This window comes from Hypomesus transpacificus, chromosome 19, assembly GCF_021917145.1.
Source record: "Hypomesus transpacificus isolate Combined female chromosome 19, fHypTra1, whole genome shotgun sequence".
Taxonomy (NCBI): Eukaryota; Metazoa; Chordata; class Actinopteri; order Osmeriformes; family Osmeridae; genus Hypomesus; species Hypomesus transpacificus.
Genome location: NC_061078.1, coordinates 13,643,175 through 13,661,378, shown reverse-complemented (window position 1 = coordinate 13,661,378; position 18,204 = coordinate 13,643,175).

Genomic DNA, 18,204 nt, shown 5'->3' with positions numbered 1-18,204 from the left:
CAGTCAGAGGTGACAAATCCATTTTGAAATAATATTGGCAAATAATACCCTCTGTTTGATATTTCATAACGCATTATCCAGGTTTGCAAAGCAGCAGTCTCATCAGTGGATAACTGTGATACCAGATAGTGTTCTATCCAGGTACTTGCTTTGCTTTGCCCTTGAAAGCTCCGCAGAGAACCAAGTGGCGATGGGGTGAGTATGCTAAAATCACAGTGAACCACTGTTTATTCTCGTGCGCTACAGCTGACTCACTTCACAGGGGCTGGAGTGGAAGAGCTGTCATTCTTTGGAGCTGAAGGCGTTTTCATGTGTTTGTCGCTGAAAGTGGCTCTCCAGAGACATTTTAGGGAATGCAGAGTTAAAGCGTGTGCTGTTGTTTTTATATTTCAAGGACATAGAAATCATTAACTGCCTCTCACTCAAATCCCCTTTTCTGTTGTTAGTGCCCACCCCAGCACTAGAGGGGGGATGGACAGGCATTGAATATATTGAGCTGGGCTTTATGGCAGAAAACATGAGCCCTCTACCTATCATAGTGCTCCACAAACACCAACAAAGGTGACTCATTCAATACAGAGTGGTTTATTTGTTTTATTTGGATCCCCATTAGCTTCAGCATAAGCTGAAAGCTATTCTTCCTGGGGTCCTACAATCTATCATGTGACAATACAATTTACGACATCACATTTCACACCATACACACAACATTATTCCGATTACAAATCATATTTTACAATAAACAAAATTAATCACACACAAAAAGAAAAAATACACAAAAATGAATAATTTTAAGAAAGTTGACAAGATTACGTTAATCCATTATTTTTTATATAAGATATAACGAAAGCCCTATGACTGAATCTCTCTAGTGCCATCAGAGTGGAGAGAACGTCCTTTTATCCATTCTTTGATTACTCCCCAAGTTCATTAGGGAATAAGGAGAGTGCAGCGGTTGTTTCTCACAGCATTCTATTGTATTCCCAACTTTGTAAAGTTGCTTGTCTGAGCATTTGGACTGTGGTTGTTTTCTGGAGGGTATTTTGCACTTTGAAGTTGCGCTCCCCTGCCACAAAGACTACCACCGTGCCTTCATATGCTTTGAGAATGTTCTGGACCTTTCATGCGTCGCTTTTATCAAGCGTGAAAACTCAATTAACTTTCACCTCATGTAAATGTACAAGAGGGCACTTCAACTTGTCCCACAGCTCAGAGATTGGCAAGGTGACTGGTACCGTGGGTTGGTGGTTTAATGAGGCTGGGTCTAGGCCCACGGGGTTTAACTCTCCCTCTGTTCTAACACACAAGGATAATTAACCATGCACCCTAGCAGTGGTGTTACAGTAATCACCATGATCACCATGATCAACAAGCTCAGATGAACACACAGCAACCTCTCAACCACTGCTACTGCATCAGTGGGAGAAAGAACACACTCAACTACCTCAGCAATGAATGTCAGACATGATCAAGTTTCTGTCGAAGGGAGAACCGCACCTACAATCCCCATAGAATGCATGAATAACAGTCTCGTAAGTGTTGAAAAATCACCCGTGTTTTGTGATTGGCGGCTGCAGAATGAATAGGGTGATTTGGGAGTCCTGTCAAATGATGAAATGGCATTGTGGGATTCAGAGGTTAGCGTTGTGATTACAGTATGCTAGAGACAGACGCATCCCTCTTAAGGGCTTTGGCAAACAAAGGCCCACATCCACACCAACAGAGGTGCCTCTCAACACTCTCAGTCATTCATTCTCTAGGCCTCCGACGAATCCCTGAGCAGCAATTCAAAATGCAATTTAAGTCACTAATCTTCCTCAGCATGAAAAACATGAATACAGCCCATAATAACGGTCCTCCTTTTGTTACTCTAAAGATACACCAGCAATGTTAGAAGACAGATATGAGGTTGGGGCTCAGCAGGGTAAGGTATTGTTTGGTTCCCAAAAATATCTCATAAAATAAACATTGAGAGACTGGTGTTGCATAGCTCCTAGGGCTCTGCATCGCTTATTGATTTCCCCTCCAAATGATTTAACATGATTGGCACTATGGTTAGAGCCCAACTGAAATTCATAGGAAGCAGTGTGTAGGTAGTTTCTGTTCGTAATTAATTTTGATCAGCGTGTTTGCCTTTGGAAAACAATTGACTGTGTCATTGATTTTTGTCTTCTGTGGCCAGTAAGTTTCCCAATGTTGTTTAATCCATCTTAATTACAGCATATCTTCGATGACTAGCTTCAAACATGAGCCCCACGACCCGCAGCGTAACCCTGGAGACCCATTTTCAATTATTCAAATGACTCAGAGTTTAGCAGTAACTGAACCAGAAACAAAGGCGTGAAAACAACAGCTCTTTTACTCTGTCGGTGGACTGTAGGAAGCACAGCGCTCTCACGCACCAAACGTGCATGACGGACGAGACAGGGGGAGAGAAACATTCCTACCACTCACAATTACAAACTACTTGACATTCTGTTGATGTTTATTGTCTCTAGTTTAAATCGTAAAGGCCCCCACTTCAACCCAGTGCTTTGTCAGCAAAAAAAAAAGCTGCGTAACCAGCCTGACCTAACAAGCATACATGTCTCCAAATGGAAGTTCCTTTATGTAAAATGGACACATTGATCTTTCTGGTAGGTGTGAAGGAACTTTCTTTCCAACCTATGAATATTTAATGGGGAGGAGAAAGCTCTTTAATAAAAGGCTACAGACAAGTGAAAGACGTGGGACCAAAGACTGCCTTCAGGGACACGCTGCAGCCTCTTCCAGGGCAAATTCATCCAGTGAATGATAAAAGAGAACAATAAAGCAGAGACAGAGAGAGAGAGAGAGAGAGAGAGAGAGAGAGAGAGAGAGAGAGAGAGAGAGAGAGATAGATAGAGAGAGAGAGAGAGAGAGAGAGAGAGAGAGAGAGAGAGAGAGAGAGAGGTTAGAGGGATTGGTGTCTTTTTGGGGCTTCTCTCCTCAAATCAGGGACAGCTTTTGGAAACACCAGGCACCAGAGACAACGGCAAAGAGTTCTGATTGTGTTCAGCTTCTGAGTTTGCTGTTCAGCCTGTTAAAGTTGAAGTTGAATTATTCATAGATGCATAGATGAGATATCAATGATCACATTGTTTAAGAGCTAGTCCGTTTTTATGGTGTTATTTCTTTGATACTAGTCTTATGTCTTATTTTGTATATTTCCTTTCAGGATAAGAAGATAGTCTTGTAGGAAGACAGGAGAAATGAACCTGTGCTGAGGATGATCCAGCAGACATGTACAGAAAGCTCTGATAGCTTCACAGTTCTGTCTTCAGCCCAGAAAACCGGTTCTGACTGCCTCAATAACCTGCCGAATCAATCTGGAGGCAGGCAGACAGCTCTGCTGTCATCACTCTGGGCCCACTTTGCACCTTATCACCTGCAAGAGCTTAGCAATGCAAAGGAAAAGATTCATTTTTGGGATTAAAATAGAACAGTTAGTTCCAATACCTTTCAGCCCTTAGTGTTTCTTGAAGGAGAAATATTGCGATGTCGTCTCCGTGAGATCTGGCTTCTTATTTTAGACCAACAGGTAACTGAAGAAGCTTCTCTCAATGATTGCTAAATGAGAGTGATTAAATGATGAAGGATGTGCTTGTGTTCAAGTAGGAGATAGAAAGAGAGAAAGAGAGACATAGAAAAAAATATAAAAAGAGATGGTTAAGTCAATTCACTAGCTGTTCCCTCTTGACTCTCTGTCCATCAAGAAGAAGACTCTGTTAAAAAAGTAGAACGCATCTCTTTCTTTCTCTGAGAAGCCCCAAAGAGAAGCCCCCAAAAGACACCAATCTCTCTTCCCCTCTCTCTCTCTCTCTCTCTCTCTCTCTCTCTCTCTCTCTCTCTCTCTCTCTCTCCCTCTCCGTGTCTTTCTCTGTTTCTCTCATTCTCTGTCCCCAATAATCTCTTTCTTTCTTTCACACAAATGCACAAACAAACAAACAAACATACAAACACACACACTGTGACTGTTTTCTTAAAATATTTTAATGTGGATTTGTACTCCAGCTAGAGGGTGTCCAGCAACATAAAGCATATTTCTTGCTTTACTGTGCCTTTAGCTATTAATATCTCAGGTTGTGTTTCATAGCTAGCAGAAGCATATTTGCTGTAATAGTCAGCATATTTATCACACAGACTAGAATTGTCTTTCTGTCTGCGTATATAAGATATCCTGCTCTTTGACAGTCAACTTGGGAAAGTCATCCTTCTCTCCATCAGCTGTTGAAGTCACAAAGTTTTGAGGGCTACATGAATGACTCATTCACTTTTACTACCACAAAACTGCTAAGGTACAATGGGTTCATTTTTTGTGTGTGTGTGTGAAAAATCTAGTTTTTGTCCCCAATAAATACGTTGTATAAGCTAATGAGGCCCTTTGATAGTTGTTCAGCAACACAGCCAGCTCAGTGCCACTGGAATGTCAACATAACATTTTGGAGAAGCCAACCACTTTCCAGCCAATTGTGTTTGAACAATTCTGTGCCAGCCAATAGCCAATCGGCGGGATGAGGCGGGTCCTCCTCCTTGGATTATTTTCTGAAACCACGGTCAGACTCAAGTAGGAGGAAAGCACAGAAGTTCACACAATAATTGGGGGCATTGTTTCTCGAGTTTGAAATTATTTTATGATGTTACCTATCGCAGCTTTAAGACCAGTAGTACGAGCAGGAGCGGTAAATACCTCTGAAAACTAGGGATATTTGACAGTTTAGCTTCACAATCCTGTCTCAGTGTCCTCTCAAACTGCATGGAATCTCAGGGAAGACTATATCACACGCTCATAGTTCTGTGCTGAGCCATAAAGCCTGTCTCTGTGCATATGTCTAATTAGGCATCAGGAGATGTTTCTGGAAGAGAGACGGAGGAGGATTATCTCATGAAAGGACACAGATTCCCATGGTGGACTCTGCAGACATGTTATTGAAACAGCACATACTGTGGGCTCATTTCTTGGTGGCTGGCACAGAGGTAGTCAGTGTTCATAACATTGTCCAGGCATGCTACCCAGCTCTTGTTCCATAAATCTTTTATTATGGCAATGCAGTCATTACTTTCATGATGAAATATTTCATATTCTGTTTGTGTCTTCCAGTCGCTTTAATAAGGGATGGTAGAATTTTGTTATGAAGTCCAGCTGGAAAATAGTATTTCATTAAGTGTTGTGTCATCAAGTGGTTCCTGGACTTGAAACAGTTCATGGAGATTTTGGTGGGCATTTGAGCAAAGTCTGGAAGATTGACATCCTTCCAGTGTGGATCCACACCGAGCTGACTGCGAGTGTGTGTCCTTATGAACAGAGGGAGACCGTATGTTTGAGAACATTCAAATCATCTCTCTCATGTGAGGTATCTTGAGAGAAAGGAGTTCACAATGGCAGTGAGGAGTCAGAAGACGTGTCACACTTGATATGTCACTCACCCCCTGAATCATGAAGAACACGGAGAATCATTCCTTATCTCCTTCAGTTAAAATGGAAAAAATAATTACTTTTTGTGCTGAGGAATAGATTTAGCTTCTCCCCCAGCTCATTCAAAAAAGTGAATCAACAGATAAAGATGAAGCCCGTGGCACTGTGCTTTCCTTGACTCGTACATCCCCTTTCTATTGTTTCTGAAAACCAAACCATAATCAACATCTACTGAATACTGCTGAACAAAAACACCCCACTGGCCTGTTCCTGCTCTAGTTAATTTTCCTTCTCCAGGCGTCATATTTCCATACTCCATTTCCTTAAAACTATTAAAACAAATTCTGAGCTGGTTTGACATGCATTTCCTACCAGACTTGTAATGAGGCGTAAAATAACAGATTCTGCCCCGAAACCATCCTATCTTCCTTGTGTACCCTTGCCATAAAGCACTATATATCAGCGCAAACACCATCCTAAATTATACACGGTTTTCATTATCAACTCCATTTGTCACTATGTACATGGAGAGGCTGGTTTGTAGTGGGGCTCTACTTTGGCAAGAGACAAACTGCTGAGCCAACAGAGCTGTCTCAGATGGAGCTGTCTCTAATGGAGTAGATATGAGGGCTGGGGGTTAATTGTCTAAAGAGCTCCGGATGCTCTGTGGCCCCTATGTACAGATTAACATTGACATTGAGTCTAGCAGGTGGTCTGAGAGGGCCTGTGGCAGGCTGTTCCTCTCAGCGCAGAAGCAGGGTTTCGTGATTCGTTTTTTCCTTCAGTGTTTCAGCCAAACCCCAGGTGCCCAGTTGCATGGTAGTGCAGAAGTGGTGTGGCCTTGTTGGGTGTGGTGTTGGTGCTCTGACACTGTTTCTAAGGGCAAGACGAAAACGCATAATCTTACTTTACACCTCGCTAGTATACACTGGGATTCCCATAAAACATGAGACAAAAGTTAAACGACATAGCATAAATATGATCTACCATCTTTTAACCTTTTCATGGACATGAAACCCAAATCTCTCCCCCCAACGCTATTTTAATGGGGTCTATCTGAAATTGTGGACGATACATGCTCTTTCTGCGGATCTTTTGCTGTGGCACGCTTTTGCCGTCGACACCATGGATTATATTTAGGTACGGCGGCTCCCTGCCTGTCTCCATACTGCACACTCTGTAATAGAAGACGTCCCCCCTCTCATGATTCTATGGGTGGCTGACTGTATCAGAGTTGGATATGTGTAGGAGCTGGGCTATTCAGGTGGAAGCCGTCAGAGAGGAAGGGAGAGCGAGGAATTTCCAATCCCCATGCAAATGTGCTCACAACCTCCTGCAGAGCCAAGATATGCTATGGTCGTGCTACAAAGGAATTGTAAATTCGATCCTACTATTCCAATCGTATGGAGAGATAAGCCTGATAGACTGATAGATACATACAGTAAAGTAATTCTGCTTTCAAAACATTTTTTTAAACAGGATGCTACTTCACGGACCTGCAGTGAGCCACTGTCAACAGGGGACTAACAGGATTTGTTCAAGTGCTTACACTGTCAGGAACTGATTAAGAAGGCAAAGTGCCAAGTCTGCCCCATTGCTAAATGCAGCCATGGCAAATTCTGCTCGCCTAAAGCAATGGAATGAACACACTCACCCCTGAACTTGAAACACCCCAACGTTGAAACTTGACACTTTTGCTCAATCTAGAGGTCAAATTGAGCAGAGGAGACAACGTTATGCCAGGCTGCAAATTATTTATCACCTTGTCACGCGAATAGCATTCGGGGGGGACAAAGGGAGCTTCTGTGCACAGGTGAGATAGATGCAGAGCTGGATAAGGTGTGTGGGGGGGGGGGGGGGGGGGGGGGGGGAATACAAACGTGTCTGGAGTTAAGGAGATGTGGGGAATACAGTGCTGTGAAGATGACTGCTGCAGAGACACAGCGACACCTTTACATGCAAATTATTCCTTTGAGTCCAAACACGAAAATAAACAGTAAACGTGGTGCCCTTGAGACAGCTTGTGCTCAAACTCCATAGAACCCTGATTGATGGTTATGTCCTTTGACCACTTAAACGACGAGAAGAAATGATACAGTTCAGAGGATACCCAGGCACATTCCGATTTCCTTTAACGTTATTTTCTTCAAAGAAAAGAACACTTCTCTTTGGAGTGACCATAGGCTCATTGAAGTATCTCTAAAGCCCTAATGTAAAAATACAACTGTGAGAAAGTGTGCTGCAGGAAATAACTACAGTCTTCAGTAGTCCCAGCTGCTATCACACCCTTGTTCTCTGGTTCCAAAGATGAAGTGCTACAAAACTCACCCACATCAAAACAAAAAATGTCTGTACTGTTTGTTCATGTGTGAAGTGTATTTCAATGACTCACGGCCAGGTTAGTGGGGCATTAGCGAAAGGATTATGAGTCAAAATCATGCAATGTCATAAACACGTTTGGGTTCAATAATATCCACGCACATGTACGTAACAATTCAAAGGAAGCCTTTGATTAGGATGTCAGGACAGTATGGACTCAGAGAAGGCAGAGTGTGTTACAAAATATCAGTCCCCAACTGGACAAAAGCCAGGACAAAAATGTGTCTGGGAGGTATCTCTGGGATAACGTTGTTAGTTCAGTTGCTTCTGACCACAAACAACCTCTATTCGAAAGATTTCTGAGAGACACAGCAGCCTATCAAATAATATTAACCAGTAAATCCAGATAATGACAAAAGCATTCTGATCAAATGATTGCTGCTAGCCTCTCCAAACACTCCAAAGCGCTCAGTGACAGCTTGCATCATCTGACTGTCTGTCAAGAAGCATCATTCACATTCACACCCAGATATGTCCCTGAGCTTCCAATGTTGGTATTCTGAAGGGAGAATACACACCGCTGAAAAGAACCCCACAGGTCACGACCCCTTTTCTTCAAAAGAACATGAGTTTCATTTCAAAGATGGCTGCAATGCATACCAATGCCAGGTATTGATTTGCAATATGGCTTGATGCTTGGAATGGTAGCTGCAACATTAAAAGTTGCAATGGCTGAATGCACTTTAACAGACACCTGCTCTGCCCTTCTGACTACGCGATTCAATTAATAATGAACTTGAATTTTGATATTCTCAAAAACAAGGAGAAAACACTTTTGAAATGTTAAACATTTAATTTGGTGTCATTCAGCAGGCAAAATACTTTGTGGTGAAATATATAATTTAATCTGGAGGGAGTTGGCCAAACGGTAAGGTTGATTTGACTAAGTATAAATCCGAAGTATACAGAAGGCCTAAATACTGAACAACTGCTGGTGTTCTGGCATTGGCTGGAATGCGAATACAAAGCTGTTTCTCTGGCATGACTGAGAACCCCATCCAGCCACACAGGCAGGTCTGTGAGGAGACAGAACAAAGCCAACTCTGCTCAACCACCGTATCACTCTAGAACATTCTATGAGCACACAATAGTCTTGAGCACAATCTTTAATCTTTATATTGTACTGCACCTGTGCTGTACTTATACAATGGACCCCACCATTAAACAATAGACTGAACAGTGCATGCAGCTAGACAAATGACTGTTACCACTTTGGTCGTCTGAAGAATGAGATAAAAAGCTTGAACACTTGGGAAGGTGTGTGTCTAATCTCTGTCACGGCATCTGTCTTCCTCCGGAGTCAGAGCTTTTGCTCTGTTTGTTCCTTTTCCACATCATTCCCAGACTGTAGTGTGCCAGGAAACTCTGGCAGCGACCACACAGAACGAGGCTATGGCTGGAGCTGGGGCTGTATCTGAAGGTGGAACTGCAACTGGAGCTGGGGCCGGGGCTTGGGCCGGGGCTGGGGCCGGGTCTGGGGCTGGGGCCGGGGCTGAACGAGACAGGAAAATCTTTCCAGAGACAATCCTCCAGCCTGGCCCAAGCAAATATTTGCCCAACACATGTTGTGCTGAACCTTTAGCTACTGATCCGTAACTGACAAAGTGCTGTCAGGCTGTTTTTCTGCTATTGAGACAAATGTCCACCCTCTTTAGATGATCCGTGTGTCCTGCTTTCCCTCAGCATCAAAGTGATGGGAGGAGCAGAGTGACATCGATGGACAGACAGAATAATATGTATCATGTCTCTCAGTCCGACAGGCCGACCGCTCGAGGAGACACTCGTCTCTGAAGAGTCTGCCTTTGAGTCTGTCAGGAGAGCTGGGTCCACGCAAAACAACCGAGCCCCTCTCACCACCGAGCCTGTCGGCCTTGTCCAATTTTGAACGTGTACGGTGTGCGCCCGTGTATGTGTGTGCACGGACGCGTGCGCGTGTGTGTGTGGGGGGGAACATTCTTGTGTGTGACTTTCTTGTGACAAATTGGAGTGGGTGCAAAGCCTAAGAGGCCATTCGTCAGCGTGTGACTTGTTGAAATGAGTTCTGACCAGTGGAGTCTGTATGGAGCATGATGGAGTTGCCAGGTCCTTTATCTTCTGAAGGTCTCAGTCAATGTCATGTCCGGCCTGTAGCAACTGCAACATCAAGAACAAACGTAATACACGGGCCAACAGTTGCCTCACTGCCCAGACCATTTTCCTTTTTGTCACGTACTTTTGCCTCAGGCTACACTGTATTTGCATTCAGAACTGTGTAAATGTCGCTGTTCAGAAGTCATTTCGGATTTGCCTTTAGAGCAGCATTCAGCTGCAGGGTGCTCTGTGATTTAAAGTGTTGTGATGAAAATGCATCTTCTTGTTTCCTAATTGAGCACGTCAGGTGCTCTGTGTAGTTGAATCTGTCGCCTTTCATCTCACTGCTCTGCCCTTGAAGATCTCCTAGCTTCCAGTCATGGGCATGAATTGTATTTTCCTGTCCTGTCCACTCGTCTCCACTCCTCTTCTCTCCTGTGTTCTCTCTCCCCGACCTCAGCAAAGCCTGGCTTCACCCCCCCCCAAACACCCTCCAGCCTGCCTCCTTTTTCCTGCCAGGGCCCACACTTTCAGATCTCAGATTCTTTCAGCATACCACTGCACAGTCATCATTCCCAGCTGTCGGTGTCCCAAATGGTTATAAATGGGGCCGAAATTTTTATTAATGATATTCTCTTAAGTGACATTTTTTATTCTACGCCCAACATTTATGCTGAAATGTATATAGCGGTTCTAAAAATGACATTCCTGCATCACAGACAATGATTCAGTGGATGAATGTTCTCAGTGCATGCCCTCCAGCCAGCCAACATCTCATCCGACTGCCCGCCCGCCCCTCCGCCCGCCCCTCCGCCCGCCCCCCCGCCTGGACCAAGAGCTCAGTGCCAGATACTGTACAGAGAGCCTGACAAGGACAATATGTAGGAGGCAGTGTAGGAGAACAAGAAAACAAAGCATACTGTGACTACACATGTTACACATTCACGTACCGTACAGAACAAATAATCATTCAGTCTTAAACTAAACAAATGCGATGACCATTGAGTGCACGAGACTATACAGGATGTATAGTATACAGTATGAGAGTGCACAGATTTGTATCTTTCTATTTTTACTGTTCTGTTCCTCAAACACGACTTGCAGGTGTGTTTGCTAGTGCGCTAGGCTTCTCTTTTCTATACTCCCTCTCCTCTCCAATCTGATCAACTGTGTCAACATATCCGCTCTCTCGAAGCAAACCCCAAAGGAAAACAGAACAGATGAAATTGTCAGGATTACATATCGTGTCTTCATGGAATGATGATGTAAAAGCAACACTGATAATGACAACACTATTTACACTGTCAATGTGTGTTTTGTAGATACAAAGGCTCTGCTCACATTTGATGGAAACTATGGTGCTTGATGTTCTCGGTTGTTCAAGGTCTTCGTGTTGACATCTATATCAGGAGAGCATTTCCATGGAGGAAACCTAGTGGAAAGACTAACGTATTCCAACCATCATGTTAAGACTCAGTCTCCTACCACTCAGATGACGCGTCCTCCTGTCTGTGAAGAAACTCATCCTCTTTCTTGTTATGCCAAATAATTCAAGCCTTATTTGTTTGAGTCCAAGGCGCTTTTTTAAATCAATTTGACAAAGCTACCTGTCATGGATATTTCCTTTTCCAGGGTTTACATTTGCAATTACACCTAACACTAATCCAGAATGAGAAGCCTTCAAGTCTGTCATTAGTTATTCACGTCTTATCGCTGGCATTTGTCAGCAACCCCATACCATCTTTTGCACATTTATTTTTTGATGCAAAATTCTCACAGAGCGCATCACATTTGCATAACCACTTTATAAGCTTTATCACTGCATTCAATGATCCCCATTTCTCAATCCAACCTGCTTGACAGGGGCAGAGAGGGAGCCTGTGTTGCTGTGATTCATCTCTCCAGAACCAGCTCCACACATCCTCAGCCCCCCCCCCCCCCCCCCCCGGCAGCAGCTCACTGTCCCAGGCACCATCACAAGGGCCCATTCTGATTCGATCCATGTCTTTTCAGATAGATCCCCAGGCACCGATCCTCCCTGTAGACATACATAATTCACATACAAAAGGCGTTTTCTTCCAGGCTGTGAGTTACCAGAGGCTGCTATGGTATCTGAAGGAATAAGAGGCTCCTGCTGTGCAGTGTGCCGGCCTGGTGGGTCAGAGGCTCTGGGAGAGTCCCTCAGCACTGCTCTGCTGTCAGCCAGAGGGGGTCCAGGCAGGAGGCCTGCAGGCAGGACCAGTATGCTGCAGGCAGCCAGACAGGCAGGCAGAGCGACATGCAGGCAGGCAGGATGGCAGGCAGACACATGAAAGGCAGGCTGTGGCACTGAACAACTCACATGGGGGCAGACACAAGCAATGTGTCGCAACATCACTTTGCATCTTACAAAGATAGATCTTCAAAGTTACTTCATCCAGAGCAGTTTATTGCACAATGCAGTGCATGGAGGTAGCAGGGAGGAGCGGTGTAGTCTGACACAAACAACGTTATTTTCAGCCTCCAGAGGGACTGCAGCTCTGCCTCAATAGCCGGTCCTCTCCAGTGAGCCCACAAAAGATTCCTTCTGCACACAGAATTTTCCCAAAGAATCTAAAAAGGGGGAATTTGATTTGAAATGGATCCGACAGCGCATGCACACAGAACAGATAGACTCTTGATAATGTTATGAGTGTACGGTACACACACAAAGGAAGTAACCTGACATGTACGCTCCCAGGTTTTCTCTTCTTATTCATTCCCCAGAAAATGGTATTCACAGAGTGCTGTATAGGGAGGCTGCTGTGATCTGCGTCTCACGTCTGATCTGAGGTCAGAGCTTATGTGACCTTCATTTAAATTTCATGAGAAAGGAGAGAGCGAGAGTGAGAGAGACAGTGAGAAAGAGAGAGAGAGGGGGGGGGAGAGAGAGAGACAGAGAGAGAGAGAGGGGGGGGGTGAGAGAGAGAGAGACAGAGAGAGACAGAGAGAGAGAGAGAGAGAGAGAGAGAGAGAGAGAGAGAGAGAGAGAGAAGAGAGAGAGAGGAGTTTCCCATCAGCATCAGAACAGAATAAGCCGATAAGGGCCTGACGGATGGCAAGGTCTTTCATCAAGCCTCTGTGTGTGACTCCACAGTCGTCCTCCTCCTCCTCCTCTTCTCTCTGTCTTCTCCAAACCAGGGTATGAAGAGGCAACACACTGCTACAGTAACAGCCAGGACCAGCCACAGAGCCACTGCCAAACCCCTCCTGTAATTACCACTGCTGCTAAATCACATTCGGGGCCAGACTAATAACTCCTAATAACGCATGTGTGACCCACTCAAGTTCAAATGGCCTCATCACTCACACAGACTCCCGGACCACTCCCTCTCCCCCCCCACCCCCCTGCCATTCTTAGATCACTTTCACTGAGTTCCAACCAATCAGAAGCAGCGATTGCTCTCTCTGTGAGAGAGCAGGGAGGTTATTATGGTGCAGAAAGAGCTGTGTGTGCAACTTTTCCCTTCCGCCTCTCAAATAACGTCTGTCAAACTGCTCGTTAATTTTGTTGAGCTATTCCTAGACATCTTCATGGTCCTACGCCTTGGTATCATACCATTGTGTTCTCATGCAATACTCATGAGGGGTCAGGTGCATTGTTAGACGATCATTCTTAAAGAACATTAGAAAGTTCTAGGATTCATTGTAATGTTCGAGCCAGGAGCCAATATGGTCATAGTTGGTGCTCTCTTGAGCAAAGGTAAACATCAGAGACCTTTAGGTGATAATGATGTGAAGCTCATGTAGAAGCTAATAAATCATAGCTGTCATGCGAGACACCCAATCTATCGATCGCTGGCATTTTCAGCCAGCGTCTCCCCGGAAACGCAAATGTTAGGTCCACAGTGAAATGATCAACACTGTCACAGATGTCAGATCACAGAGACCACCCAACGATGATGACAGAGTTCTGTGCTCTTGGCCTCTCGAACACTCCCACTCCAAACATGAGTCACACTAACATCGATACTCTGTACGCAGGGCAGAAACACTTTGCGCCAGAAATTAGGGAGACTGTCTATTGCAAAATGATGTATCAATTCAATGCAGACGTAAAAGGACAACAAAGGACCACGTGTCATGGGGCGGAATGCTAGTTCTGTGGACGTGAACACATTGTACTATTTTATCAAACACAAGTTAATGTTTGCATTTTGCGAGGTTATTTAGAACAGGTGGCAACAAGATTGGATGTTCACATGTTTAGAAATGTGCTTTGCACGGTGTGAGTGTGTGGGGGGGATGGTTGCAGAAAACAATCATCTCCTTTGTGCTGCACATGGTTAAGTCCTATAACAGGCACAATACAATGGTGCTGAAGGTTTGCTGTTGGCTCCACACGTCTCAAATGTCTCTTAAATCAATTATCTTGGGGTCCTTCTTTATTCTCTGTATCGGAACAGAATGCCTTGGGCATTTCAGGCACACCTGCTCTCCTCTAATCTGCCCCTACCACAGGTACTGTAACATAATGCACATCAGATTAGCCCTGTGTCCCCTGCTGCATGTCAGTATTGCACAGACACACAACTGTTCCTTTCACGGACACGAAGTCTGAATGGATAAGAAACACAGACAGATTATTATAACAACGGCTGCTCTGTTTCTCTTTCTCAACAAAGCCCGGGACACACACGCACATATGACACACACAAACGTGCACGGCGCACACTTAACTGACAAGATGAGCTGTGAAAGAACTTTTTGTTAGCTTTGCTCCTTATTACCACAGGAGTCTTGGTAACAAGCTGCCAACTCTTACTCTCCCTCCTCTCTCTGGCCTGTTTTCTTCCGCTCGAGTGGCGTGTCTCTCTGGGTCTGTGTTTATGCCCTGCTGCCCTTATCTGAAGGCCGGGCTGGGCCAGGCCAGGCTGAAGCGTTGGCTGTCTCCACTGGTCCTCTTTAGGCTGTTTGGCTTTGTGCCTCCACCAGCCTGTGAATGAGAGGATATTGATGGGAGCTCAGACCTCCAGGGAGATGACAGGGTTTGCATCCCTCCTTCCCCCTCTGACAGAGGTTATCCTTAACGCCACTCTGCCTCCGCGCCACTGTCAATCTGCTCTCCCTCCGACCGATGACTGCCTGCGCTCGCTGCCACCTAATTGTGCCTCTAAGCGTCGGTTTCTCGTGCCGGGCTTGTTTTGTGGCATCTCTGTGCCCACAGCGTGAGCACGGACTGCACATTGTTGGGTTGGGTTCTCTGGATACTTTTACCAAGCTCATATGGCAGACATTGCTGGAAATGGGAGAACCATCTAACCCTCACTTCCAAGCTGATTGCACCGTGGGTTTTTTAGGCTTTGCCATTCTTCCTGATGTCTGTCTTGGCAGAGTGGTGGCTGGAGATAAACAAACAGCCCTGCCTGTATGGTCCAGCTTGAATGTGATGATGCGCTTTGTGATTCTGGTTTATTGTGAAAACTAGATGGTATTCATGCATCATTTAGCACCCAACAATGCCCCTCCTCCCTGTGGAAACAACAGGTCATGACATTCAGGTAGGAAGAAGGGACTTTCATTAGAGCACACACATACACGCGCACACTCACAGGCACACAGACACTCACAGGCACACACACACTCACACACGCACACACAGTCACGTCAGAGTAGGAATGATACCTCCTGACAGAGTAAGTGGAAGGCCATGGGTTCCACATGAAGGCCTCTGACATGCTGTCTCTCCACATTGTGATTGCAGCCAGACCTCATTGTCAAAGCTTATAGGCCCTGGCGTCGAGCAGCCATAAATATTACACAGCCACTTTCATCAGCTGGGCAGGAAAGAGCTGGGGATAACCTAAGCAGGAGAGACAGTAGCTGAGAGCAAGCACAGGCCATGCCTTCCTGACCTGTCCAACACGTCACACTGGATGACTGCCTTCTGAAAGAAGCACGCTGTTTCTCCCCCCGTGGTGGTCGTAGGACCACTGCAGACTCCAGCCATCTCCTCTCATAAGCGCAGCTAGTTCTGGCAGGGCAATCGGGCAGCGCGCGTCAGTCAGTGATCGGGGACGTAAGGTGTCTTACTCCACCTTCCTTACTCCTCCCACTACCACACCCATGTAGCAGCGCATATCCATTGGGCCACGTCTGATAAGGCGTCTTTAAAAGACGCGCGGATATGCACACACTCACCCCGGTCGTTGTATGATCAGTGCTGCTGCCACCCTCCACTGTCCCCTTCTCCCCCATGCTGTCTGTGTATCTATCCAACAGGGGGATTATATCTCTATTGCTCCCTGCCTCATATGTCATGTATGTATGTGTTGCATCGAGGAGGCAGGGAGTGCTTCCCTTAGATCATCCACTCCGCCAAAGTAAATCTACATGTCCATGTCATGTAACAATAAATGCTCAAATCTAATACTTGATTGTCTTGACTGAACTGGCGGTAAAGAAGCAATGCCGTGTGGAAGTAAAAGTGGAGAGTGGAGGTCCACTGTAAGTGCTGCGGTGAACTGGATCTGACTGCTGGACTTAATTGATTCACATGGATGTGGCATGATGTTGTTTGATTAAACCCACTAACCCCTGGTGGTGAGGAAGCATCCTATTTTCCACCCACCAGTGGTGGTGCATCACCAGGACTGTAATTCCATCAAATCAGGCCCCATTTAGTTTCCGTTAAATATAATGGGTTTTTCCAAATGACTGGAAACACACGCAGCTAATTTGCAGCAATTATTTTACCTCAGCCATTTGTTTCTCCAAATTAATTAGCTTTATTGAGGTAAATTGCCCTGTCTGATTCACAGTTTGCTAGCTGTCAAGGCGCCAGAGGTGGAAAGGAAATGGTTCGGAGAAGAAGCAGAACAGAACAACAGCTGATAAAAGGGAACAGGGCCCAACAAAGGAATTCTTAAATGCAATTAGAACAAGGAATTAGAACTCTGTGAAAGAAAATGTTCTGCTTCAGAAGATCCACTCAGTCGTTTCTCAGGGAAAAAGAACTTGCTGATAAGGAAAAGCCCTCAGTTTCTCTTTACTGGTACAGTTCCTGCTATCTTCCAAGCACCAACGAGAATGTTTGACTTTCATACATTCCTTTTATTCTGTTCAAAGTTCAGTTTAAATTGTTTTCTTCAAAGTGTATAATTTAACAGTACGTCATTTTCAATTGACTAATTAGAACTTAAAAAGCTTGGTATTTACTCAAGGTCAGATATTGTCCAGAGACCAAAGTTACCTCTAAATTCTGTGTATCCTTTCAGTGATTCCCTGACTGCCTTCAACATCAGACCAGCCTGACAGGTGGCATCATGGACGTTAAGTACTCAGTCAACCTGTCACAAGTAGGAATTCAGAAGCATTCAAGCACACTGACCTGAAACTAAGCTCCCCTCGTGGCAATTATCAAAATTCAGAATTTCAAATACTCACAGCAGTTGGACGTTCAAGCGAAGGGAGAATTATAATGACGTGACACAAACCTTGTCTCTGTTTAACAGTCTGGCTTCGAGAGATTTCTTTCTTCCAGCACTAACCAGAGGCTTATTTACATCTCATAACTGACTGGAGCATTAACCAGCCACCTTCTCCCCAACAGAACAACTGCCATTGTTACCCAAGCTCCAGCACGGCAGTGTAGCAGTATGTTGGCTAAAATGGAATCACAAAGGTGATAAGAAAACGCCTTACCTAATTATCAGCTTTTCTTGTTCCAATTTCCCCTCACCCCTGCCTGGCGGCAGGTGCTCACTCTCTCTGCTAATCTAGTTTCTAGTTTGCCATTATCTACTGAGCTCAAACACAGAGCAAATGTAGAACATTTGCCTTGGTTCATATTTCCTTGAAGATTAAAAGTTAGAAAGACTGAGCGTTAACTTTTATATTAATATTTGTCCATGGCATATAGTACTGTACTGGAGTTGTATTGAGCAGTTCTCTGAGAGAATGGATGTGTAGTAAAGGTTAAACATAAAACTTGCCATGATACTAAAAGTAAAAGAAAAAGGGAGTAAAATACCTTGCTTGACTGCTTAAATTAAACATTATGTTCTCCTCTCTCTGTTAATTCAGATATTTTATGTAGAAAATTGTAATTTTACGGCTCTGAAATAACAACCTTAAGTAACAAGCCATCTTAATGAATGCTCTAAAAGCATCCTCATAGGAACAATAAGGGTAATACAATGACCAAAAAATAATCTCCTAGTTGCAGCAGCATATTAGGAAGTAGAATGTTATGCATGAATATTTCATCATGACTATAATAAACAGTCAACATCGTTCTACTCGTACAACAAATGACTACACCTAATGCCCATGACTCCTGCACTCCTGCGATAGTATCATGC